The 25,738-nt window shown below is 45.0% G+C and overlaps 1 long non-coding RNA gene across 1 annotated transcript in view; it reads right to left on the bottom strand.

The window, feature by feature from the left end:
• Positions 1-8,911: 8,911 nt before the first annotated feature.
• Positions 8,912-25,738, bottom strand: part of LOC144366298 (uncharacterized) — an 82,628-nt gene continuing 65,801 nt past the window's right edge. Inside the window, exons 2-3 of the long non-coding RNA XR_013425316.1 lie at positions 10,958-11,097; positions 8,912-10,196 (exon numbers count right to left, since the gene is read on the bottom strand). This is a non-coding gene — a long non-coding RNA (uncharacterized LOC144366298). The remainder of the gene's footprint in view (positions 10,197-10,957; positions 11,098-25,738) is intronic.

Genomic DNA, 25,738 nt, shown 5'->3' with positions numbered 1-25,738 from the left:
ATACATGGTCAAAATAATGCAACCAGCAATTAATTAAGCCAGCCTGGTAACTGTAGCCATTATCTTGAGTAGCAATGAGGGAGGTGGATCCGAAAATGGTGAAGTTCTCTTCAGCCAGGGCATGTTAGAACACTGTACACACCTCTATAAAGATCATTTCTAAGCCACTGAAGTGTTATTTTTCCAATCAGAGTGCAAGCTCAGAGCTGGCCAGAACATCGCTCTTAGATAGCTTCAAGATTCCCACGCAGATTGTCCATTAAGAGCCCCAGGGAAGAGATCTGGGACCCAGGGGTTTTCTGTCTTAGCTCTGAGAAGGACTACTCGGGCCCATAGCATGGACTCCCCAGACGGCAGGAAGAAAAAGGGGCTAGCCCTCCACCACCAGTCTGCAGGCGGATCTCACAAGGGAGATGGAAAAGGATGACCTACTGCAGTGGGAGGAGCTAATAGCCCTGCTGGCTCCTCTCAACCACAGGATCCAGAATCCACTCCCTAAATCCATGCTTAGTAAGTGAACCTACCCGAGTCACTGCATTTCACTGAGCCTGTTGGAGGAACAGGGGGGGTGCACATGAGGGCTCTGAATTCGGCATCTGGAAGTGGTGATGTTTGCTTGGTGGCCCAGAACTTAGGCCAGAGGCAGCCCAGCTGCAGGGTCTTCCTGAGCACCCTCGCTGACTCTGTCACTCAGATATACTCTAAGAAAAGGTATTCAGGTGTCTTGTAGCCAAGATATGAAAAATCCAATAGAGATAGTTCTTTACATCTCAACTACCAAGGGTTTGATGACCCACTCAGCAATCTGAGTGGTCACCTCGTTCCCTTTCTCATAGTCCCTCAGTGACGTCTCATAGAGAATGGATTCCCTTCTTTTACTCTGGTTTGGAGGTCTCTGTGTAGGCTGCTCCAGTGGTCCTCACACAGCTCTTCTTGCCATTCATGTCCTCACTTAAGCCACAGAAGTCTTCCCTCAGCTCCTTAGGCATTCTGAAGCCTTGCCTTCCCCTGGCCATTTGCACATACTCTTCCTCCACCAATACACACTTCTCTCACTCACTGCCTACCTAATCAGTCTTGCTTCACTCTTTAGGTCTCTGCTCAACGAAAGCGAAAATTTTACCTCTTTTGTGTTTGTTTTGTTTTGTTTTGTTTTTATTATTGGTTTTTCAAAACACTACAAAGCTCTTGACATATCATATTTCATACATTTGACTCAAGTGGGTTATGAACTCCCATTTTTACCCCGTATACAGATTGCAGAATCACATCGGTTACTTTACCTCTTTTGTTCACTGTCAAATACTTCACTCCTAAAGCTGTTCTTGCTTGTTATGGTTTAAACACGAGGTGTCCCCCAAAAGCTTATATGTGAGACATTGCAAGAAAGTTTAGAGGTGAACTGTTTGGGTTATGAGAGTCTTGACCTAATCAGTGCATTAATACTCTGAAAGGAATTCATTGGGTGGTAACTGTAGACAGGTAGGGTGTGGCTGGAGGAGGAAGGTTACTAGGGTTTGCCCTTGGGGTATATGTTTGTCCTTGGTAAAAGGAAAAGTTTCTCTCTGCTTCCTGGTGTCAAGTCCAGAGCTGCTCTCCTCTGCCACACCTTTTCTGGCCCCAACTCGGGCTCAGAGCAATAGAACCAGCATCCACAGACTGAGACCTCTGAAACCAGAAGCCCCAAATAAACTTTTCCTCTTCTAAAATTGTTCTTGTCAGGTCTTTTGGTCACAATGATGAAAAAGCTGACTAAAACCTTGCTTTAGGTAGACACTTAGCCAACAATTGTTAATTAAAGAAAGAAAACTCTAAAAAAAAAAAAAAGCAGTGTTGATTCTAACCAGCATGACTTACGGACATAAGGGAAATTGCAGAGGTTCTAGCCTTGTCCTTGTCTTTACTTTTCTACTCCCAGATTCCCGAGGTAAAGGCAGGAGATGTGTCAAGTCCCCATGGGTTCCTTTGATCCAGAGCTTTTCTTTGTATCATGTCCATGGGCTTGCTCATGTCACCTTTGAAGCAAAAATCTGTCCATGACATGACAGTCATCAGAGGCTTGGAGCTTACCAGTATTGAGCCTTTATTTTAAGCAGAGTTCTCTCCATTTAATACTTCGGGTTCTTCCCAAGGGCTTTGTTGATTTTTCTATCCCTAATTGATCATTGAGAACCAGAGCTTCAGGAGCATTAAGGAAATTCGCTGAGGGTCACAATTCTTTTAGGATGCACAGCTAGGTGGTGACTCTTGCTCGCTCCTCCATGCTCCAGGAAGTCATCAATTCAGGATGTTCCTGGGAGTATCGTGAGCCATCAGTGATAGAAATCCCTTGCAGGGGTACCTCACTGAGAAATTGAACAGGTTGATAACAAGGTTGGAAGAAATGAATTCTGAGGCTATTTCGTGGGTCAAAGACAGAGCCAGTGATGGCTGATGATGACCTACCTACATAAGGTATGACCCTGGCTCTGAGTCACCCATGCTGGGTAGCCTCGGCCAGGACCACTGTCCTCTCCTGACCCTGGAAACCTCATTTCCAGGTGGGAGAGCATGGTAACTGAAGTCCACTGACAGCTCCAGAGTGCGGGGAGAATTAACTAATAAGTGATTGGGAAGCACTCGGCAAATGTAAAGTGCTATATAAATGCTTAATAGTAACAACCACCCTGTCGGGCATCCAGGACTGCTTTTGAGCTCTGTGGTCCCTGTGTAATGATACTGAACCCTATAAAGTGCTTTACAAATAGTAAATAATTCATTCTCAGGGCACCCCAGGGAAGCGAGAAAGTACTCCTCTTACTTTAGAGGAGTTGAGATCCAATATTTGCTGGGGCTGCTCAGCCAGGAGTCCTTGCAAAGCCAAGTGTGGATCCCCGTGGCCCTCTGGGTCGGGCCAGGCTGGGCCCAGCTGCTGGAGCTAGAAGAGCCAGGCTCAGGGCTGGGAGCAAATCCTGTGCTCCCTCGGGCTCTGGATAGGCATTTGGAGCTAAAGGCTGTGGCTTGGAAAAGTGAGAGGCATGAGAAGAGCATAAATATAGCCTGGAAATGGAAAATGCACATGGGCTTCTGGCTGGCCAGATACTCTGACTTCAAGGAGACTGGATGCTCCTTTTTGTAAGCTCACCAAAGCTTTGGTGAGCTTACAAAAAGGTCTAGGGATTTCCTCCTCCTATGGGACTGTCCTGAGTGTACAGGGCCTACAGAGAAGCTGCTCCTCAGTCAGGGCTCATAGCCCTGGCAGGCAAAGCTGAGGGACACAGAAGAGGTCCAAGTTATGATATAGAAAGCCTGCTACACAGGTGTTAGGTCCTAGAGCTGGGTTAGAACATTGCCCATTCACAGAGGGACCCAGGTCTCTTCATCTCTGTTCCAATACTGTGCCCTTCTCAGGACCCCAGAAGAGTCCAAAACCCTGCCTAGTTTTCTTCTCCTAAGAAAGGGAACCAAGAGTCTTGACCACTGACTTCCTAAGAAGCAGCAAGACACCCACAGGCTGTAAGGATCAGACCTGATTGAAGATCCCTTCACCATTCATGATGCTGTTGATGCAAATGAGAAATCTCAGGAGACAGAGGAGAATATTGAACGTCTCCAAAGTAGGGCCCTGAGCTAATTGAAGATATTAATAACTGATTCCCCTACTGATTCACTGCATGACAGGAGACCAGAAGGAACTTCTTAGCCTCATTCCCAAAGATAAAAGGAGGATAACCCATGTTGTCACTTTGCCATCCATATGGAAGGCAGATGCCCTGACACACTAATAGGCTCATGAGTCATGGTGTCCCGGTGTCAGGTCAGTCCCAGGTCCCAGGATGGTGTTTGTGTCCCTCTATCCAGGCCCAGAAGCAGCATCTGGCACATCTAACAAGCAACAATTCCAAGAACACAGGCCCACCCACAGGCAGCTATCAATCTTCTAGAAAGTGGTGTTTTCATTGTTGTTTTCCTTTAAAGTACTGGACCGGAAGGATGGCAGTGGACCTGTAGCCTAAGCTCAAGTCTCACACACATTATTTCACTTATTTTCAGCACATGAGGAAGCTGAGTTCAGAGGATCTAGCAAGTGTCCCCAGGGTTGTTCAGCACACCAAGCCAGTTGTGTCGCCTGATCCTTGTTCCAAGTCTGGTGCTCCTTCTGCTCTGCCTTGCTGCCTGCATGGGCCCGTGAGGCCATGGCAGAGCAAATAGACAGGCGGTGTGGACAGAGGGAGAGTGGAGATGCCCAACCTGGAACCCAAAGACACAGGGCCCTCTTCTGCCAGGAACCAGGGAAGAAACAAGAAAGAGCAGAGTCCTCAGATTCCTTATATACTGAATAAAATTCAAGGTAAACAACTGTTTAACCTGTCCCAGGGAGTTGTCTTTTTTGTCTACAAGTTTATTGAATGTTCTGTGTGTGCCAGGGACAGACCTGGGTGCCAAGGAAGAAATGGGGAACATTCAGGCTGGCTCTGCTCCCAGGATGCATGAGGAAAAACAGAGGCAAAAGTGACAATAAGGAACTAAAACAGAAATTATAAAAAATAGTTATGAGGAATCCCGAAAAACACCTGTGTGAGTGCAGGAATATTCAGAGATAAACGATTGGACTGTGAAAGCTATAACCTAATCAGTCCATCCTACTCTGAATGGGCAGATGGTGGTAAGTGCAGGCACACGGGGTGTGGCTGGAAGAGCTGGGTCAATGGGCATGTGCCCTGGGAGGGTGCATCTTCCCGTGCATGGCCCCTTCTCCCATCTCTGCCTGCTTCTCAGTAGCCATGAGGTGAGTGGCTTTCTCCTGCACAATCACACCTCCACCATGAAGCTCCACCTCACCTGGGGCCCAGAGTGATGGAACCAGCTGAACTCTGAAATCATGGGCCAAAATAAACTTCCTCCTCTAAGTGGTTCTTGTCGGGTATTTTGGTCACAGCCATGAAAAGCCAACACAGGTGGCGAGCCATTTTGGAGGATAACACTGAAACTGACAAAAGAAATGAAACCTTTCCCAGGAAATATGGAATACTTGTAAAACTTCATGATCATAGCATGAGACAAAATAAAGCCCAGAAAGGAATATGAAAATAAAGGGGTAAAAAGGAAAACCGTTATTGCTCTAAGTTCAGTCGTACATCTTTTAACCACTGAAAACCCAAGTGGTTAAAAAATAAGGGACCTAGAAATTATGAGAATTATAATTAATAAGATTGAATCAATAGGTAGAATTTAGGCTCTGTCCTATGGATAATACTATTTATCAAGCATCCAGTAAATTTAAAAAAAAGAAGACAAAAACCCTAAAAAAAAAAAAAGAAAGAAATTTATATGCTATCATCTAAAAGAAAGGTATAGTATGAGTAGCAGATAATGCAATTTAAACAAACAAGTGAAAATCTTTAAAAAGATGGTGGAGTGGACTCTTAACCCTGAAATCATAGAGGTCAGATGTGTAATTACAGATTTGGGGGGAAAAGAAAGAAAGAAAAACCAAAACACTGAATTTCAAAGAATATGGAATGAAGCCCAAAGCAGAAGCAGAAACCAGCTTATGATATGAAGTGCTTTCATTGTGTATTTTTTTTAAATGAAAGTTAATCAAGAGCAAGAGAAGTCAGTAGGAAAAAAACAAATAAGCCAAATGCCCAAGTAGAACAAATAGGCGGAACCAACACAGATAAAAGCAGAAATTAATACCACAAGCAAAACAGAAAAGCAAAATAGGCCACATGCAAAGTGGAAGGAATTGATAGATTCTCCTCCGCCAGGCTGTTTGCATGTGAGGATCAGGTTGGATAAAAATCACAACAAAATAGGGAAATTGCTAGTAAAGCAGATGAAGAAAAGTGAGAAGTACACAAACAAATACAATCAGCTATGTGAAATGAGACGTAACAAAGCTAAGGCTGGTACACAAATCAACATTAAACCTCACATAGAAATTTTCTCCAAGAAGTACAAACATGAGGATAATAATGATCACTTTGGTATGACAAAAACAAATGATTAAAATCGATTTTAAAAAATAAGGAAGTCTGGGCAACAACAAGATTTATATAATTTTTAATTTTTTAAAAATGATTTTTTAAGGATATACCATAACCAAACGGCCATGCCTACATCTTCCTTTTCACATTTGCAAGGAATGACTCATGCCAGTGTCAAACTAAATTTTCTGCAGGATGAAAAATTTAATAATCCACCCTATTCATTTTCTGAAATGATCAGAAACCTGATATCAAAACAAGCAAGACAACACCAGGTAGCAAATATGGACCAATTTCAACATCTTGTATGCATATAAAAGCAAGAACCAAGGCTATTACACACTCCTGTTTTCTCTGCTTGGTTTAATCTTTGCTATCACCACTTTGAAATTCTTAATAATTTTTTAACAAGGGGTCCCGCACTTTCATTTTGCCCTGGGCCCTACAAATTATGTAGCTAGTTTTGGTAAAAAGCCTAGCAAATCAAATATAGATAGTATAAGCTAATCTGTGCCTTGATAAAGATGATTTAATTTTAGAAATGCAAGGAAGAAGACAGGCGTGGTGACCTGATACCTGTAAGTTGAGGCAGGAGAATTGCAATTTTGAGGCCAAGCAACTCAAGGAGACCCTAAGCAACTTAGCAAGACCCTGTCTCAAAATTAAAAAATAAAGGGGGCTGGGGATGTGGCTCAGTGGTAAAGTACCCCTGGGTTCAATCCCAGTGCAAAAAAAAATACAAGGAAGATTAAATTAAATTATTAGACCTAGTAATATACCTATAAGATGGATTATAAAATGATGATCTGAACAGATGCTGAAAAGACATGCAATTAAACTAAACACAAAGTTGACTTTATTTTAAATTTTAAAAACCCAATTAGGTGTTCTGGAATAGGTAAAAGACAACCTTAAGCCAAAATAAATACTTAATTCATGAGTACACTATACTTCATTACCTTTGAAGTAAACATATTAAAAAGAAACTCAGCCCAGATGCAGGGGCACATACTTGTAGTCCCAGCCACTCTGGAGGTTGGGATATGAGGGTGCCTTCTGTCCATGAGTTCAAAACCAGCCTAGGCAACATTGTGAGACCGCTCCTCAATAAATAAATAAATGAAAGTGAAACTAAAAAGAAGCCCACCACCACTACCGTTAGTGAATACTGATTGGGTTGTTCAGGTTGGTACAATAAGTTGTGGGAACAAGAACAGGAATGATTCCAGGAAAGGAGTTACAGCATTATGTTATTTACAGACAATACAATTATAAGCTAAGAAGACTCAAGAGGGTTAACCAAAAAACTATTTAAATCAATAAAATTGTTGAGTGCAAGAGAAATAAACGTAAATCAAGAATACGACTAAACTCTTGCAATAATTATTTTAAAAAGGCATAATAACAAAATGACTTCTCATAATAGATTGTTAAAGCATAAATAACCAGGAATAACTATTCCAATATGTGTGTGTAATTGACAGGAAGACCTGACAAAAGGGTATGGAATCTATAAAGCAACACTTTGATAAATGGAGAAAAAATATTGAAAGTATATTGCAAAGATGCCATAGGGTGTCATAAATAGATACAAATAAATGAATGTAGATTCACGGCTCTCCAGTTAAATCATTAATGAGACCCTTATCAAATGCCAGTGAGATGTTTTCATGAAACACATATTTGTAAACTAATTCTAAACTTTAAAAACCCATCAAGTGAGAAAGGTTGGAAGCATTTCCTTAAAGCAGGGCGAGTTGACCTGACAAACTTTAAAGTATATTCTAAAGTTCCAACAATTAAGTGTTTTATTGGCAGAAGAATTTGCAAACAGATCAATGGAACTGGCTAAACAGGCACAGAAAGAAATCTAAAAAATATACAAGAACTAAGAAGATGATAAGGAGAACATCACACCCAAGGGGAAAGGAATGCATTAGTCATCAAATAATATTTTTATTTATGAGGGAAACCTTAGAAAAGGAAATAAATGTATGTCAATAATTGCTGATGTTGGAATGGAAGAGGTACTTCTAAAATCAACAAGAAACACCACAGAGGAATTAGATTAAACTGTGTTCTCCATGTATATCATATACAGATTCTATACAAATGCCACATTTGAAAATAAAAGGTTAGGACATGGGACTGGGGGGTGTTGCTCAGTGATAGAGCATGTGCTTAGCATGCACCACACCCTGGATCCAATGCCCAGCACCAAAACCAAAATCAAATTTAAAATAATAAAAGGCTAGGACAAACTAGAAAGGTGTATTTTCAACAAATATGGTACAGGAGTTAATAATCATGTCATTTAAATGACTCAAGTCATCAATAGAAATATGGGCTCAATATAAAAAGTAAATGGCAAGTAGACCATAAATCTATGAAAAAATGCTCACTGGCCCCACTAGTGATCAATGAGGTGGGAATTAAAACAATGAGACATTCTCTAGCGCTTACGGAATTGGCAATGAGGAAGGGAGTTATTTTTGTTCATGTTTTTAACATTGAATGAGAAAATTCAATACTCCTTAGGCACCACATAATAAGATCTGAGCATTTCTGCTCAGAAGGTCATCCCAGACAGACCTGCCCCTCACTTTGGACACGGGAAGCAGGCTACCAGCCTCCCACTTCATTGAGGTGGAGGTTCACCCCACATTCCCAGAACCTTGCAACCTTGGAAATCACCCAGCTGCAGCCAAACAACAAAACTGAAGTACTGAAGCCAGGCATGATGGTGCATGTCTGTAATCCCAGCGATTTAGGAGGCTGAGGCAGGAGGACCTCGAGTGCAATGTCAGCCTCAGCAACTTAGTGAGGCCCTAAGCAACTTAGGGAGACCCTGTTTCAAAATAAAAATGAATAAATAAAAAGCATTTGGGATGTGGCTCCATGGCCTCTGGGTATTAGTGTCAAAAGACAAAATAACAATAATCTAAAGATTTAAATGTCTTTTATTTGCAATTTTTGAATAGAATAGAATAAGTATTCAGCTGGGTGTGACAGGAAAGTTGATTTTTGTGAGGGGGAACAAGGAAACAGAAGAATGTGAAAGGTGGATTGGTTAAGAATAGGTACAACAGATCATTTTTCTTAAAAGATTTAAAGCAGAGAGGACTTCCTTATTAGGCTAACTCAGATAGACCAAGATTTTTCTGATTGTTTGCTGTGAATCTCCCATTTTCAGGAAAAAAAAATAGCTTGTTTGGGATTCTCTTTGAGACTTTCTTCTTTGATCTGCTGATGTGGCACTTAGCATGAGTGACTCCATTTTGGTTTGGTCTTGTCCACTGGGACCTAGTGTAGGAATTCAGTCCAAAACACTTGGCTCCCATAAACTTGGTCTACATGAGTGTTGAGTGGTACTGAATTGATCGTTGAACACCCCATGCACTTTGCTCTTCTTCATACGTCATTGAATACATGGATTTCTGGGTGACGGTGGAAGAGTGGGGATGGTCATCCTGACTCTCTTTTTCCTTGTCTACAGTAACCGATCTAAGGAGTCTACCATGTCCCTGGAGTGGGACAGCCCTGCTGGCCCTGCCAGACAACTCTGACATCAGCAATAACATCTTGACAAGAGCCATGCTGGGCGCTAATTCTCATGATGGTCCTGCAAGGTAAGGGATTCTGTCACCGCCTGGAAGACCAGACACCTGAGGCTCCCCAGGTTGAGGGCTGACGTCTGTAGAGTTGTGAGGTTTGAACCCACGGCTCTCCCAACCTGCACCACCCACAGCACATCAGGCTTCCCATCATGCATAGCCCCTTTTGGCAGCCCCAAACTTTCTCATGACAACAGGTCACTGGCAGACTTGGACACCCAGGACCCTGACGGGTTGGTTCCTTAGCCCCATGCTTTGACCACCCCGAAGATGCTGAGGTCAGAAGCAGATCCACTCAGAGCCCAACATGGGTTATCACATGTCAGAATTGCGGTCTACACCAACAGTTTTTCAGAAAGCCCCGTTTTATTGTGTTGTGTTTTCAGCTACGAGAAGAGGCCCCTGCTAAAAACCTTTATTGACCTTGTTCACTTGCAGTTAAAAGTAATCAGGTGACGGGTCCTGGCCAGTGAATGAAAATGCATTGTCCCCTGGGAAGAGCAGTCTTTGGTCCCCGACGTCTGCCTCCTTCCTGTTTCCAGCTGGAATCCTGGCATGAAGGCTGGAGCTTTCTCAGTCAACTTGGACCGTGAGGTGAACTTGAGGATGAAAGCTACAAAAGAAAAAAGAGGGAGACCCCATGGGAATCACCTTCCCCACGCTGGACAGCCTGACTCCAGACTTTTAAACCTCTGAGATTTTGGATTTCTCTATTGTATTACAGTGGAGCTGAAGGCAGATCGTGAATTATTTCAATAATCTTGAGTGTTAATCAAGGAAGGTTCAGAGCAGATTCTGTAACTTCCTACTCCCTGGAAACTATGGCATTTGGGATAAGACCAGGGAGAATCTTCAGGCACTGCCAGCAGCCCCCAGTATCATGCAGCTGTGTTTTTCTGGAAGCCGTGGGAAACAAGAGCTGAACACTCAAGAATTGGGGTCAGTGATGCCCCACAAACTTGTCCTCTATACCCTCTGTCTGCTGTCTGTGGGGGGACTGAAAGGTAAAAGAGTTCCTAGGCTGAATCTTGAAGTAAAAAAAAAGAAAAGATATTTAAATATCCCCTTTCACAGACCATCTTCAGCTACAGAAGAATTAACCACCATTAATTATGATAATTATACAATACATAAAATATACTATGCAGATCAAGCATGCAATTAAATAATCACCATTTTTATAAGCTCTTATGGGATTATTTTACAGGATAATGAGCAGGGTTAATAATGTCGTCCAATTAAACCCACCTCGTTTTCATGCCCATTGCCCGGGCATTTACCTCCCTGGGCCTCAGGGTCCTCATCCATAAAACCAGGGAATGTGTTAGTCAGATTTCCATTGCTGCAACAAATACCTAAGATAAATCAACTTACAAAGAGGAAAGGTTAGTTCTGACTTGATTTTGGAGCTTTCAGTCCATGATCAGGCCAACCCCTGGCTTTTAGGCCTCTGATGACAGGGTGGGAAGAGAAGCACATCATGGTGGAGCCCATGGCAGAGCCAAAATCTTCACCTGTGGCCAAGAGGCAAAGAGAGAGAGAGAGAGAGAGAGAGAGAGAGAGAGAGAGAGAGAGAGAGGAAAATGCTGTGGTCACACAGGCCTCTTCCAGGGCACAGAAAGTGACTAGAAGCCTGGCCAGAGGCTCCACCTCTTAAAGTTTCCATCAACTCCCAATAGTACCAAGCTGGGGACTAAGGGGGTAAACCCTTCACACGTGGGCCTTTGGGGGACATTCAATATCTAAGCTGTGGCAAGGGACTTGAGCGAGAGGGTCTCCGGGGTCTTTGGATCATGTAGATCTGGCACTTAAATTGTTGCTCTTCTGGGCCCTGAGAGAAATGGAGTCATCTCCTTTGGGACTTGGGATTCAATTTGGAAAACTGAGAGAGATCTTTACCACAGTGCAGAAGTGGTTTTGAAGATGCTCAGCACCCTTAGCCTCCACTGTTCAAAGAGGACTTACTGCAGCAAAGGGAATCAAGGAGTATATTCCCAACCCTTCCTGGTCATAATACACGGATGACATGGGACCAAACAGATAAGGCTGCCTGTGGTTGGAGGGGACCAGCTGCACTCCACACACTGCCGCCAGGATCGAGAAGAAAAATACACTGGCATTTCCATAACCCCTTCTTGGCACACTGAGAAGTGCCGGATTCAAATACCAGAAAATCAAGAAAAGGAATTGCCTTATTTGTTTAGTTATAAGATTTACCTTTTTGTTTTTGTTTGGCCTAAAATACAATCACGTGGGTGAGATCTTATAGCAAATTGTCCCAAGCTATCTCAGGGCAACTTCCCTGAACCCCAGAGCATGTGTATCCACAGACTCTTGTGGACAGAAGAGCCATCCTTCATTCTAAGACTCCTCAAACTCAAGACCAAGTGTGTTCAAACCTGATGGACAATCCCTAGTCCTTCCTCTTGAAACCAATGGCTATCTTCCACCAAATAATGACCGGGGTTTAGGATCCAGGGAAAATAATCGAAAAAGAAAAAGCCTTTTCTACTAGTCAGCTTTGCATTGCTGTGACCGATATACCGAATAAGAGCTACTGAGAGGGAAGAAAGTTTACTTTGAGCTTCAGGGTTTGCACTCATGGGTAGCCAGCTCCATCACTCTGGACCCAAGGTGAGGCAGAAGGAAAGCCTCTTAGTACATGGCAACTAGGAAGCAGGAAGCAGGATCCAGAGATAAAATAAACCACAAAGGCCATCCCCAGTACAACCATACCTTATCTAGAGTTACTACCCATTAATCCATCAAAAGGATTAATTCACTGACTAATGGATTAATCCACTAATGAATCCACTAGGTTACAGTCTCATAACCTAATCCTTTTGCCTCATATCTTAAGTATATCACTTTTCTCTCTTCTTTGGGTACTGAAAGATTAACTAGATTCTATTTGTAGCAGGAGCCAAATGACCATCATCTGGATGTTCCTCTTCAAGAAAAAGTGGTGAAGGCTGGGATTCTGGAGTTAGGGATCCTTGTAACTCTAGTTACACTGTTTACTTCACATTCTCAAACTTTCATTTTCTCTGTGTGAAATCAAAATATACTATTAACATAATAAATATCTATTAAAATCCTACCATATGCCAAGAAAGATGTGGAGATCAAAAGCAATTATAAAGAACAAAACAGGACTTTATAGTGGGCCACCCAGACTCCCTACAAGGAAGGCCTTGCTGTCCAACTGTTGGTGATGCTGTCAGCAAGGAGCCTGTAGCTGCCAAGGTCCTGCCTTTCCCAGGGCAGCACCCATTTAATAACAGATCAAATCCAAAGGATAAAGACCCAGCCGTCTCAACCCTGCCCAGGACATCTCTAATGTCCTGCCTTGCCCAGTGTTGTTAGCCAAGTCTCCCTTGGGCGAGATCACAGCTTGACTTCTCCCTCTGCCCACTAGGCCATCTCAGGCACAGAGGTTGGCCCCAATGGCCCTCTTTAATACACACCTTGCCCACTAAATCCCACCTTAGGGTCTGCTTCACCAGGAAGTTCAGGTTGCAACAAAAATAATAAACTCAGGGAGGAAAACAACAAAGCAATTTTGTGAGAGCCATGGAGAGGAGCACCTGAGATAGCACGTTGCTTCCATCACACAGACCTAGGATAGAAGCCCTGCATTACTTTTATTTCTAGTGTTTGGAGTGAACTGAGTTGCTTGAGGGGGGGGGGGGGGAAACTTGCTAATCCCACTCCTTCCTTATCTTCAAAAGTGCATTCTTAGTAGCCTGTAAGGAGTGCCCAGCCCAGACGGATGTGGCAATGTCTGCATTCCCTTGGGGAAAGAGATTGGGAGGACTTCGGGTGTGCCGAGGAAATCTCTCGGTCCATATCTGCCAGTACCTGTCATCCATGGTGCAAACCCCCTTCCAGAGGCCACAAAAGGAGTGCCACATGACCCCCAAGCCCAGTTGACAACTTTCCAAGTTCCAATGTGCTATAACTGACTGCAGAAGCAGAATCCCTGGCTCCAAACCACTAATGAACTCCTTCTAGCTCCAGGTTTAATTAGTTTTCATTGCAATATTAATGATCCTAACAAACCATTTCAACTTTCCTGTGGCACAGCTGGAATTCTTTTATTTGGCATTTGGTCTCTTTATAAGAAAATCCCACACGCATCCTCTTCCCCGCTTGCCCCATGGAGAGGGAATAAGATCACATTCTTACTTTGCTTATCACTTTGGGCCAGCCCAGGGACAGTAGCTTTAATAATTTTGAAACAGGGAACATTAAACACATCACAAACTGCCATACAAATAACATATAACTCCAGGATTTTAATTACAGTGACTAATATATGTACCAATCCTGAAATCTCTCTAGGACCATTAGGCCACATGAGTGGACATTATTGGAAGGTTTAAAATTTGCACAAGGTATGTCATTAGTTGATCCAAGACCTTCCAGATCTAGAGTTCTCACCTGGGACTCAGAATTCATTTGTTGGGCACTCTGAACTATCCAGCCAAAGGCAGTGCTATTTTCATTAGTGACAATGAAAAATGATTAAACTTTGCTACCAGCTTAGGTCAGTTTATGTTGAGGGCAGTTTGGCCGCATGGCAGAGCAGTGAGGCATTTTGGGTGGATTCCATTGGCTCTTTATTTTCTTTGCTTCTCCAAGAGAGAAGCAAAAGCAAACTGTCATGTGGTGGAACTTTGCCCCTGCTGACATTCTTCAGCCTGGCCTCAGTAAGTGATCAGAATTTATATTAGAATCCAGTGAATTTTAATACAGGGCCCTTCCCAGAAGAAACTGGAATATGAGTGGAGATGTTGAATAATGACTTCAAGGAACTGAATTAAGTTCCTATATTAGTCTTTATGTGTTGCTATTACAAAATACTTGAGTTGGGGTATTTTATTAAGAAACCAGGTTTACTTTAGCAGGAGGCTGAAGGTTCAAAATTAAGTGGTCCTATCTGTTCAGCTTCTAGGGAGGACCCTACTGGGTGCATCACAACCTGTTGGAAAGGCAGAAAAGGAAACATCCATGTGTAGAAAGAGCTAAGCAAATGGAATGGCCTTGCTTTATAACAACCTGCTCTCATGAGAACTAACTTACTCCTTGAAACCAGAATACTCAGTGAGAAAATTTAACACTCAGGAACAAGATAGAGGTGTCTGTTCTCCCTGCTCCTATTCACTAAAGTACCATGAGTTCTAGCCACTGAGACAAGATGAGGGGAAAAAGGCCTACACAGAGAGCAGGAAACCTTGATTTTGGTTGATCTTCCTGTTTGGGGGACATACATAAATTTGCATTGAATAAAATCTGAAATGCTTTTTAGCCCTAAGTTCAATGAGAATATTTCATAAATGATAAATCATTACTTAAACATAGTATGCCTATATTTTATAAATTAATTTATAAGAATGCTATAAGCTATAAGCTGCATAAACAATTCCTGCTATAAAATTGAAAGTACAATGAGCCTTCTTTATCTGCATATTCCACATCCTTAAGTTCAACCAACTGCAGATAGAAAATGCTTCTTAATTAATTTAATTAATTAATTTAATTATTTATTAATTTGTTCATTTACTTTTTGGTACTATGGATTTACCTCAGGGGTGCTCTTGCACAGAGCTACATCCCTAGTCCTTTTTAATCATTTATTTTGAGACAGGGTCTCACTAAGTCACCCAGGCTGGCCTTAAACTTGCGATGCTCCTGTCTCAGACTTCCAAGTTGCTGGGATTGAATATGTGTTTTTTAAAATGTGTCTATAGTTTTGTTAGTCAGCTTTCCATTGCTGTGGCAAAAGACCTGAAAAAATCAATGTGAAGGAGGAAAGATTTATTTGGGCTCATTGTTTCACAGGTTTCCATCCCTAGTCACTTGGCCCCATCACTAGGGGCTTGTGGTGAGGCAGAACGCCATGATGGCAGGGTGCACAGAGGGACAGACCTGCTCACCTCATGGCCTCATGGTGGCCAGCAAGCAGAAAAAGTGAGAGAGAGAGAGAGAGAGAGAGAGAGAGAGAGAGAACAGAAGGGGCTAGGGACCAAAGATCTGCATCCTCCCACAAGGCCCCACTTTCTACAGTTTCCACCACCTCCTCAAAGTGCCACCATCTAGGGAACACACCTTCAACACATGAGATTTGGGGGAGACATTAAGATCCAAACCATAATAGTACTGAACATATACAGCCTTTTGTCTTGTCATTATTCCCTAAATAATATGGCATAATAATTATTTTCATGGCATTTGCACTATTTTAGGTATTATAAGTGAGCTAGAGATTATTGAAAGTACAGAGAGGATATGCATGAATTATATGCAAGTGCTACGATTTTATTTTATTTAAACAATTTGAGCATCCACAAATTTGTGTATTGGCAGGGGTTCTGAAACCAACCTGGATTCATTCAGATTAGAAATAAATAAAACTGACCTATTTGCCAATGGTAGGATTGTCTCCAAAAATATATGTATAAAAAAAGTTAGAACTAAAAAGTGAATTCAGCAATATTGCAGAATATAAGACCAACACACAAAAATAAACCGCACTTCTACAGACACAAATGGACATTTTGAAACTAACATTAAAAACAATACCATCAACAATTTTCCTCTAAAGGAAATGAAACGTTTAGATATTAACTTGACAAAGCATTCACAGGATCTGTATGAAAATTATAAAATGCTAAGAAATCAAAGAAACCCTAAATAAAGGAGCCATACCATGCTCATGGGTCGGGAGAATCAGCATAATGAAGATGTCAATTCTCCCAAAATTAACCTACAATTTAATGCAATTTTCATTAAAATTCCAGGAAAGGTTTTGGGCAAAGTTATTATTCTAAAACTTGCATTGGAATTTGTAAATAATTGAATAATAATAAAATGGGAGTAATCCTTCTACTGAATATTAAGGTTTACTATACAACTACTTTAAGTCAGCCCATGTAATATTTGCAGAGAGGTAGACACTTAGCACAGTGGAGCAGAACAGATTTAGAAACTGACTCCTACAAGTATGTTTGTAGTGGTGGGCTAGAGATGACATAACAAGACCACACAGGCTAGAGCCAGCCTCCTATTGTACTTCAGCCCCTCTTATCTGCCCATCCATCCATCTTTCCTTCCATCTGTCTGAACAACAGAAATTTACCTTCTCACAATGCTAAAGGCTAGAAGTTCAAGATCCAGGTGTCAGTGGAGTTGGTTCTCCTCTCCATGGCTTGTGGGTGGCTGGTTTTCCCTGAGTCTCCTCAGGGTCTACCTCCTTTATGTGTCTGTGTACAGATTTGCTCTTCTTATCAGTCATCAATCTCACTGGACTAGGGCCACCCCAAAGAACTCATTTTACCCCAACAACCTCTTTAAAGATTCTTTCACTAAGTATGATCCCATTCTGAGAGGCTGGTGCTGAGGATTTCAACATGTGAATTTCAGAGGGACATGATACAGCCTACAAGAAGGCCTGAGTAACTTTTGAAAAAGGTACAAAATCAATTCAATGGAGGAAACATAAACTTGAAAAAATGGTGTTGGAAAAATCAGACATCAAAGTGAACCAAACCTAAGTGTCATATAGAAAAATTAACACAAAATTGATCAAGGCTGAAATGGTAAACCCAAAACTTGGGTCTCTTACAATATGAGTAAATCAGTCAGATCTAGAGCCAAGATCAAGATTTTTGATCCTGAAAGAACCATCCATACATGGAAAATACAGAGAGCCACATCATGAGCTCTGCAAAAGATTCTGCTAAGAGGATGAAAAGACCTAGAGGAAATAAATGCTTTGTCAAGTTAATATCTAAAAAAGGATTCATATCTAAATATATAGAGAGCTTTCAAAACTCATTGGGGAAAAAGCAAAAACCCAGTGAAAAAATGGACAAAAGGCATGACCAGGTATTTTAACAAAAAGAATATACAGCTTGCAGATAAATAAATGAAAACATGTTCAATTTCAATAATCATGAGGGAAAAGCAAATTAAAACCACTATACACCAAATATCAATAATACACCAATATGAAATGATCAGTATGTCCCCAAATATAGCAATCTTTAGAAAGTGATGCAGAGGATTTGTTACTCATACATTCTACTGTAAAAATAAAATATTGCAGCCACTCTGGAAAACAGTCTGGAAGTTTCTTTAAAAAATAAATAAATAAAAAGCAGTTATCACATGACCCTATGATTGCTCTATTTGGATATTTATCTCAGAGAAATGGGAATTTATCCTCATAAAAAATCTGTACACATGACAACCCAATGCAAGCTTGGGAAGTGTTTGACCAATCCCAAGGGGCAAACTAGGGGAGAGGTCTGTTCAGAAGGAATGTGTGTGTCTGGCAGCCACGACCTGCGTTTCCTGAGACAGCTTTGAAGCACCACCCCAATCTGTCTATCCACTCCTATTGCTCATATCACTGCTGTCTCCCCCGCAACCTACAAGTGGGCTCCACCTGCTGTGGGAGCTGTACGTCCCCCTTCTGGGCCCCATCTGTCTGTCTCTCACTTCCTGTCTGAGACCTTCTCTGATGCCAGGGAATCTGGCCACACCTGGGGGACTCCACCAAACACAAGCAACATAGATGCAGTTCTGAAGTGTAGGGGTGTTCACACCCTGTGGGAGGAGGGGAGCCAAAGATGAACTGCAATCTTGTCTTGTGGAAAGACCCGGCTCTGGCAGTAGCTGGCCTTGTAGATGAGCGTGTGAACTTCCCTGAAGGTTCTGAATTACTGGTGGTCATTCCAGAACGACTGGAGCCCCTCAAAAGGACAAGGGATTTCAGTAAGTCATGGCCCTCCGGATCCAAAGTTCTGGAAGTTAACACTGGATGAGGAAGAAACTTCTCCAGAAACCCCAGAGATCTTGAGGCACAACTTGCCAAGCCAAGTGTTGAAAGAGATTTGAGAAGGTGCTAGAAACTACCCCATGTCACATGTGGCCTGGCACATCTTCTTGAAACAGTGAAAGTGTGAGTGAAGTCCAAGTGTGTGAGTGATCACAACGTCATCTCTGTGCATCCGTCCATTCACCCACCCGTCTACCCATCTATCCATCTGAACATTCCCCTTTCTACTCCCCAACCATCCATCCAACCATCCATCCATCAATCTACCCATCCATCTGTTCATCCACCAGTCCCCTCATCTCTCCATCTGTCCATCTCTCCACCCATCTATCTCCCCGTCCATCTATCCATCTGTCCATCAGTCCATCTCTCCATCCATCATCTGTCCATCTGTCCATCTTCCATACATGCATACACCCATCCACCCACGCATCCATCCATTCCCTCATCCATCCCTTCATTCACCTGTCCATCAGTTCTTCCATCTAGCCTCTGTCCATCCATCTGTCCAACCATTCCTTCATTAAGGATGACTTTGATGAGTTCTGGAGACCACACAGTGGCAGGCCCTGGAAGAAGATATCCATGACTATATCATGTCCTCGATTTTAAGCAGCTGTGGCTTCCTCAGGGAGGGTGCTTCCATACACAGTGCCCTGGCTTTGGAAGTTCCCTTGTCCTCTCACCCCACTTCCCTCATCAAACAGCATCACAATGTAGTGTCTTCCCCAACTTTCTATGAGACTGTAAACGCCATGACGGAAAGACACACTCTAACACACTCACACACACTGCACCACCCTTGGTGCTTGGCGTGGACTCACACACAGAGACCTGAAGAGGCAGGAACTTTACAGCTGAGAAAAATGAGGCCCAGAGAGGTGAGTTGATTTGCCCAAGGTCCCCCAGACAGTTCAATCCAGATACTCTGGCTCCTACATGACCCTTGAGGTCTGGAAGAAGAGCAGGTTGGGGGACTGTGTTCACTGCAAGATCCCAAAACTGAAGGCAGTGCCCAGGCCATCAAGAGGCTCAGCAGGGTGGTGCTGGGAAGCCCGTCCTGCTGTATGGAGGCCCTCCAAAGGGAGACTGAGACAGGTAGGGTAGTCAAGAAGCTGCTATAGGGACCTGGGTGAGGCTTCAGGTAGGGAGTAGTCAAGACACAGGCAGGACTTGGAGAGAGAGGAACGAGAAGGAAAGGGAGTGGAACCATCCAGGCTGGTGTGGATGAGGAGAGGATGATGCTCTCCATAATGAAATCAGAACAACCATTACATGAATGCCTACTGTGTGCCAGGCCTACTGTGTGCCAGCCCTTGAGATAGCATCTGGCTTTGTAATTGCAACAACATGGATGAGGTGAGCTTTTTCTCCTAGTTTTACAGGGATAAAACTGTCTGAGCCTCTCAAAGTGTCCAGGAGCAGCAAGGTATGGAGGGGATGCACCAAGGGGGTCCCTGGGACTCCAGAGCCCTAGGTACCAGGAGAGGACACCTAGGTCATCTGCACTCAGCAAAGAGCAGGACACAGCGACAGCTGACCTGGCTTTGGAGTGTCATGGTGGCTGAGCGCCAAGCTACAAATCATGCCACATCACCACGAAAGCCAGAATAACGAGCAAGTGTCCCTGTGTGGTCGGCTGACTCCAGCTGTCTCAGCTCAACCGGATCTATTGACGATTCACTAATCCAGCCGATAGCTGGGCAGCTGATCCACAAACTCGGCCTCTGCCGAGTCCAAGGCAACACCCAGCCTGCGCCCAAGCCCTTGGATTAGTTGGTGTTAGTCACCACTAAAGAGCGGCCTTTAGAATGGGCACCACTTGGCTTACCCGGGGGCACCCCAGACCGTACGGCAGCAGGTACTGCACCCCCATGTGTTTGGCTTGTGTCTCCTTCTTCCCAGGTGTCCTGGTTGACTCATCTCAGTGGCCATCTCAGTACATTTCATTTGTGAAGAACTGAACTGAGCTGAATGGTGGTCCCTAAAAAAACTATGTTTGCATCCTAATCCCCAGAATCTGGAATTTTTACCCTATTTGGAAAAAGGGTCTTTGCAGATCTTAAGATGAGGCAATGATCCTGACAGGCTCTAAGTCCAGTGACAGGTGTGCTTTTAGGAGATATTTAAGAGAGAGAAGGAAACAAAGTGACCACGGAGGCAAAGATGGCACTGATGCGACCACAAGCCCAGGAACACACTGGACCAGCAGAAGCTGGAAGAGGCGAGGAAGGATCCTCCCGTGGACTCTGTTCACACCCCGATTTCTGACTTTGAGCCTCCAGAACTGTGAGAGAATCGAGTTCTGCTGTCTAAAGCTGCCTGGTGCATGGTACCCTGTCACAGCGGCCACAGGCAAGTAACTCACACAAGCTGACGGGTGGGTTTTTACCACGGGGAGCCTGAGCTACCGCTCGCAGGAGGATCTGTGACCTCATCCCTCGGGCACACTAGCCAGCCGGTTCCTGTTGTGCCCTTGGCCGGGAAGGGAATCCCGAGGTTGCATCTGCCACTTGGGTGTGGAGCCCTGGGCTGGAGCTCGATGAGAAATGGGCCTATTTATAAATGAACATAGCCAGAGGGCGGACGTGGGGTCAGCCGAGGGCTTCACCAAGGTCAGAGGCCCAGTCCAGAGGGGACTGGGGACATTGCAGAGAAGAGCAATGCCCTGAGAGGAAGGTGGGGGCAGAGCAGGGGCATTCAGGGCCTCTCCCAGCAGCAAGGCCATGGTGCTTTTCTGAACAGGAATGTCCAGCTGGCTTCCAAGTCGTATCTGGTGTCCCGGGCGGGCAAAGGGCAGGCCCTGCTGGGTGGGAGCAGATTCTTTCCTGCTGTCTCATTGCCTCTCTGAGAAAGGAAGTGAGAAGGGAGCACCCTGCGCACAGCCCACGGCCTGTCTGCGGCCAGTTGTGCCCACTGCACTCCTGCGCTCCTGTTTCCACATAAAGACTGCTCCCTTGGCAGGGCCACGGCAGAGGGCCTCAGTGGGCGGTGTCTCTACCTCTGGCTGACATGCAAAGTGCAGGAAGCTCTGCACAGTGCCAAGGATGTGGGTGGACCAGGACCCTGGTGTTAGTGACTGAGTTGGACCAGGGTCCAGCCTCAGTTCATCTGGTGTTGGGCACAGCTAGACAATAGAAAATCACAGCACACAGGCTACCCTGCTCACCCCCTTGCACAGGTCTGTGGGGGAGATGCTCCGGTGTCCCGCACCAGGGGTCCTGGGAGCTCGCAGCTGGCTGTCCTCCAGGGCAGGAGCAACCTCTGAACTAGCTGGGAGCCCTGGACAGTTTCTCACCCATGACAACATCAGGTGCTGGCCTCTCAGCCTTAAATGCCTTTAAGAACTCCTTGCGGGGCTGGGGATGTGGCTCAAGCGGTCGCGCGCTCGCCTGCCATGCATGCGACCCGGGTTCGATCCTCAGCACCACATACCAACAAAGATGTTGTGTCCGCTGAGAACTAAAAAAATAAATATTAAAAATTCTCTCTCTCAAAATGCATTCTACTGTCATGTATGACTAAAAAATAAATAAATAAACATTTTAAAAAATAAAATTAAATTTTAAAAAATTCTCTCTCTCTCTCTCTCTCTCTCTCTCTCTCTCTCTCTCTCTCTCTCTCTTAAAAAAAATAAAATGGTTTTCTCCACCTTTAAAAAAAAAAAGAACTTCTCGCTCTGGCAAGAAGAGGAATGGTGGCCGTTTTGTACCTGATGGGGTTAAGAGACGATGAGTTTTAATAAACCTTAAATCCCAGCTCCATCCCTTTCTTGGCTCGGTGAGCCTGAGCAAGTTACTCAATCTCTCTGAGTCTGGTTTCCTTGTCTGTAAGATAACAGGACTACTTCTCCAAGCTTCTGGGGAAATTCGATGGAACAATAAGTGTGACCAAAGCTTTAATCTCATTCATGGACATCTTTGAACATTTATTTTTTTCTTAATCTTTCTCCTGGAGAAAGTCTGCCAGAGCTGCAGGGGTACACTCTACTCCAGCTGTATGCATGGTCGCAGGGAGCGCTCAGGCGGCACCATGTGCCCCCCAGGGCTGGCCTCTGCAGGCTGGGGATGCTCATGGGGACACTCATGCAGCTCACATGGGACTGCAGGGCCCAGGCTCCTGCAGCTCCCCCTCATGACTCCAGGCTCAGATTCTGCTGGGCAGTCAGACACCTGAAGTCTGAACTGAAACCAAACCTGCACCTTTATTACTCACCCCTCATGCCTTGTCTTTCCTGCAGGAGTCAGATTATGACCCTCTTTGGGTTGAGTGGTTGAAGAAGATACCAAATGTGCACATGATAGGGACCACCTTTAGAAAAGGACCCGCCCCCTCCAGAGGGAGCCAGAGTGTGGCTGCAAGCTTCTCATGTGTCCTGGACAGTTCACTCTTCCTCTCAGTTTCTTCATCTTTCCAACGGATATCTTCATCCCTGAGTCACCCAGTGACTGTAAACTGACCCTTGATCACCCAGCCTGGTGCCTGCTGTGTAGTAGGTGCTCAGTTACATGACACCCTTTCCTGGGCAGGAAAGGACTCTCGGCCACACTCACATGGTTACATTCACTCACATGCACCTACACACAAACTCACACATGGGTGCACACTCTAACACACACAGGCACAAATCCACAATGGGTTAAGAGGAAGGCAGAAAGGAGAGCCTGGCTCTCCCAGGTTTCTGGCCTAGAAAGAGGCCCTGTGCTTCCTGGCTGGCTGACTGCAGAACTCCCCATGCACCCGTGGGATGGCCTGCACCTTGAGATCAGTCTCCATGTGCTCCTGGGGACGCTCTCAGGAAAGCTACTCCCAGACCTTCTGCACCCACAGTCCTGCCAGGCTGCCAGGGCGGAAGCCGTGGAGGAGCCTACAGAAGTGGCAGAGTGAGGTTGCTGGTGTGTGGGATTCCCTCTTGTCCAGCCACGCCCAGGGCCCCAGAGTGTGCAGGGCGCTCAGACAAGCTGGACAAGAGGTGGACATGGCACTTAGCTCAGGTGCCTGGAGATGTTGCCGCTCTCCCCAGCTCGTCAGCCTGGCCTGGGAACATGCTCCCGCTATTCCTGCCATCCATGGAGGCTCCCAGTTCCTGCCAGCCAGCAGGGTCTTGGAATGTGCATGGGCATGACACTGGACAGGAAGGGACAGGCCCACCAACCAACAGTTCTCACAGCGTGGACTCACATCACCCAGGGCCTTGATGGACAGGCAAAGCTCAGGCCCCACCCTGACCTGCTCAATGGATCACTCTGGCACTGGGCCAGCAGTCTCCTACGACAGGCTCCCTTTCCCCCAAGGCTGTTACTCCAGGTGAGAGGCCCTGCCTGTCGTCCATCCACCACTATCATACCTGGCCCTCAGGACAGCATTCCTTGGCAACTGAGCTGACCCTCTGTGTGTGTGTGAGCCCCAGGCCCACCCTGCAGCTGTCTTCCACTGGTCTCCCCGTGACTTACCCCGGCCCTACGAGGAATGGCTAGAGGTGGGAACAAACCTAGACCTGGTTCCAGGTGTGGGCAGCCCCAAATCCAAGTGAGCTGAGAATCACTCAGGCGGGTGGCAAGGAGGAGCCCTCAGCCCCACCGTAGGAAATCGGGATGGGTCAGCCAGCCACACCTCACCCTTCCACCCCTGGGAAATCTGGCCATTTCCTCTCCTGAGTCCATCAGCTCTGCAGTGCAGTGGACAGCGCAGCGACACTCTGGGAAATGAAGCTCTCAGGCTGCACCAAAGTTGCTGCCTCCTCAGTCCTCTCCAGCCCTCTCAGGTCCCCCCTGGCCCTCCCTGAGCCTCTCAGCACACAGGGAGCCAAGTGCCTGGGGCAGGGAGGGGAGGGAGGAGTGTTGTAGCCCAGGGACCGCAGTGAGAAGCCCAGGCAGCCCTACTCAGGTTCTCCTCAGGACAGGAGAGAAGCCAGAAGCGGGCAGGGCCAGGCTGGGGTGATAGTCTGGATCCGGGTGGGGCTGGGTCAGAACAGCAGGCATTGCAGAGGGGTTCATCTGCCCGGCTCCAAGCGTCAGTGTCCCCCAGAACTGGGGCTAAAGCCAGGGTGCTCCCGGGAAGATGGGCTGCAGCCAGGTGGGTGGAGGCCCACCCCTGGTGAGAGGGTCAGATCTGAGCGTGAAGTGTGCGGGGGGGCCAGCCTCCAAGGGCAATGAGCCCTGGAAAGGACAGGCAGGAGAGAACCAGTCGCCCTCCAACAAAGAATTTGTTGAAGTAAAAATGTCCACAGAGGACTCTCGTAGGTGTAAAAGGATGTCGGACAAATACTCTCGTATCAGGCTTCACACCAAGATCCTTGTGAGGTTGACCCAAGTGTCCCCTTTCCTGGCAGCAGTGGACCAAATTGTGGCTCCCAAAAGATGCAGGAATATCCTGGTCCCTGGAACCTGGGAATGAGAGCTCATTTGGAGGAAAGATCTTTGCAGATGTTAAGAATCTTGAAATGAGAACATCGTCACTGTCCAGGGAGGCCCTACAACCAGCAATAGCACAAAGGAAAGGGACACAAGGAGACAAGAAGTCCAGAGTGACAAAGCCACAAGACAAAGAACGCTTAAAACCACCAGAAGCTGGAAGAGGCAAGAACACAGTCTTCCCTCTCAGCTCTAGCCTTCGGTGGGAGCATGACCCTGGGGACACCTCAATTTCAGACTTCTGGTGAAATGTAAACCCCTGGTGTTTTAAGCCACCCAGATTGTGGCAATTTGTTATAGCAGACACAGTACACTAACACAGTGACCTACAAATGGGGTTCCTATCAGTTTTCAAGTCTTCATAAAAGTAAAAATATACAGATACCAACCCAGGAAATTGGAATATAATGTGTGCACGTTTATACAAAGGAATACTATGCAGCTATGCAAAAGAGTTTGTGGACAATAGCTAATAATCAGACAAAGGTTCACATACTATCAAATGGGAAAACATGATACCAGAATACCATATGATAAATGTATAGGTGCCTGATTTTTTTAAATGTATACAGAGAAAGGAAAAAAATAACACAGTACATCTGGGTGATATGATGCAATGTTCTTTATCTTCTTAGTATTTTCTCTATTTTTTCAAAGTCCTCTCAAAGAGTACATATTACTTTTATTATCAGAAATAAGAGAGCAGTTCTCAAAATGGTGTCTTCTTGCAAATGTCATATGATTGTGCCAGCATGGCTGGAGGCCCACTTTTCTTTCCTTCTATAATCTCTTGAGATCCTTAAAGTAGTATTGCAAGAAGGTCTTGGTATTATTCCATTTTGGAGGTGAATATGAGGATCCATGGGGCACTTGTCTGACAACAGAGCCAGCGTGGGC

This window comes from Ictidomys tridecemlineatus, chromosome 1 (assembly GCF_052094955.1).
Source record: "Ictidomys tridecemlineatus isolate mIctTri1 chromosome 1, mIctTri1.hap1, whole genome shotgun sequence".
Classification (NCBI taxonomy): domain Eukaryota; kingdom Metazoa; phylum Chordata; class Mammalia; order Rodentia; family Sciuridae; genus Ictidomys; species Ictidomys tridecemlineatus.
Note: the sequence above shows the minus strand (reverse complement) of the source record. Positions and strands in the feature narration are given on the sequence as shown.